The sequence below is a fragment of the Erithacus rubecula genome, assembly GCF_903797595.1.
Source record: "Erithacus rubecula genome assembly, chromosome: 29".
Classification (NCBI taxonomy): Eukaryota; Metazoa; Chordata; class Aves; order Passeriformes; family Muscicapidae; genus Erithacus; species Erithacus rubecula.
Window position 1 is genome coordinate 1,439,095 of NC_136681.1, and position 2,686 is coordinate 1,441,780.

Genomic DNA, 2,686 nt, shown 5'->3' on the forward strand with positions numbered 1-2,686 from the left:
CTGCGGGCGAGGGTGAGAAGGGAACGGGCTCAGGGCAAGGAGCGGGGCTGGGAGGGGAGGCGGATCTGACACCCACAGAGATTCCGGGGGGATGCCTCCATTTCTGAGGGAAATACTCCCATTTCTGAGGGAAATTCCATCATTTCTGAGGGAAATACTCCCATTTCTGAGGGAAATACCCCCATTTCTGAGGGAAATTCCACCATTTCTGAGGGAAATACTCCATTTCTGAGGGAAATTCCACCATTTCTGAGGGAAATACTCCCAGTTCTGAGGGAAATACCCCCATTTCTGTGGGAAATACCCCCATCTCTGAGGGAAATTCCTCCATCTCTGAGGGAAATACTCCCATTTCTGAGGGAAATACCCCCATTTCTGAGGGAAATTCCACCATTTCTGAGGGAAATTCACCCATTTCTGAGGGAAATACTCCCATTTCTGAGGGAAATTCCACCATTTCTGAGGGAAATACTCCCATTTCTGAGGGAAATTCCTCCATCTCTGAGGGAAATACTCCCATTTCTGAGGGAAATTGCCCCCATTTCTGAGGGAAATTCACCCATTTCTGAGGGAAATACTCCCATTTCTGAGGGAAATACTCCCATTTCTGAGGGAAATTCACCCATTTCTGAGGGAAATTCACCCATTTCTGAGGGAAATTCCACCATTTCTGAGGGAAATTCCACCATTTCTGAGGGAAATTCCTCCATCTCTGAGGGAAATTCCACCATTTCTGAGGGAAATTCCACCATTTCTGAGGGAAATCGCATCATTTCTGAGGGAAATTCACCCATTTCTGAGGGAAATACTCCCATTTCTGAGGGAAATACTCCCATTTCTGAGGGAAATTCACCCATTTCTGAGGGAAATTCCACCATTTCTGAGGGAAATTCACCCATTTCTGAGGGAAATTCACCCATTTCTGAGGGAAATTCCACCATTTCTGAGGGAAATTCCACCATTTCTGAGGGAAATTCCTCCATCTCTGAGGGAAATTCCACCATTTCTGAGGGAAATTCCACCATTTCTGAGGGAAATCGCACCATTTCTGAGGGAAATTCACCCATTTCTGAGGGAAATTCCACCATTACTGAGGGAAATTCCACCATTTCTGAGGGAAATTTCCCCATTTCTGAGGGAAATACCCCCATTTCTGAGGGAAATTCACCCATTTCTGAGGGAAATACCCCCATCTCTGAGGAAAATACCCCCATTTCTGAGGGAAATACCACCATTTCTGAGGGAAATTCACCCATTTCTGAGGGAAATTCCACAATTTCTGAGGGAAATACTCCCATTTCTGAGGGAAATTCCTCCATCTCTGAGGGAAATTCCACCATTTCTGAGGGAAATACCCCCATTTCTGAGGGAAATACCCCCATTTCTGAGGGAAATTCCACCATTTCTGAGGGAAATACCCCCATTTCTGAGGGAAATTCCACCATTACTGAGGGAAATTCACCCATTTCTGAGGGAAATACCCCCATTTCTGAGGGAAATACCCCCATTTCTGAGGGAAATTCACCCATTTCTGAGGGAAATACCCCCATTTCTGAGGGAAATTCCACCATTTCTGAGGAAAATACCCCCATTTCTGAGGGAAATACCACCATTTCTGAGGGAAATTCACCCATTTCTGAGGGAAATACTCCCATTTCTGAGGGAAATTCCACCATTTCTGAGGGAAATACCACCATTTCTGAGGGAAATTCACCCATTTCTGAGGGAAATTCCTCCATCTCTGAGGGAAATTCCTCCATCTCTGAGGGAAATTCCACCATTTCTGAGGGAAATTCCACCATTTCTGAGGGAAATTTCACCATTTCTGAGGGAAATACCCCCATTTCTGAGGGAAATTCCACAATTTCTGAGGGAAATACTCCCATTTCTGAGGGAAATTCCTCCATCTCTGAGGGAAATTCCACCATTTCTGAGGGAAATACCCCCATTTCTGAGGGAAATACCCCCATTTCTGAGGGAAATTCCACCATTTCTGAGGGAAATACCCCCATTTCTGAGGGAAATTCCACCATTTCTGAGGAAAATACCCCCATTTCTGAGGGAAATACCACCATTTCTGAGGGAAATTCACCCATTTCTGAGGGAAATTCCTCCATCTCTGAGGGAAATTCCATCATTTCTGAGGGAAATTCCACCATTTCTGAGGGAAATCGCACCATTTCTGAGGGGATATCTGGGAGGAATTCCCCGATTTCTGAGGGAAATATCCCAGTTTCTGAGGGAAATTCAGGAGAAATTCCCAATTTCTGAGGAAATTCCCCCCATTTCTGAGGGAAATTCCACCATTTCTGAGGGAATATCCTGGAGAAAATTGGGGGATTTTAGCCTGAATTCAGGGGATTCTAACCTGGATTTGGGGGATTTTAATTCAAATTTGGAAGATTTTAACCTGGATTCAGTGGATTTTAACCCAGACTAGGGAGATCTTTCCCATGCCATGATCCCTAATCTCTCCCCATCTCAGATTTGGGGGATTTCAACCCGGATTTGGGGGGATTTTAGCCTGGATTAATGGGGTTAAAACACAAATTTGGAGGATTTTAACCTGGATTAATGGGGTTATAACCCAAATTTGGGGGATTTTAGCCTGGATTAATGGGGCTATAACCCAAATTTGGGGGATTTTAACCTGGATTAATGGGATTATAACCCAAATTTTGGGGAT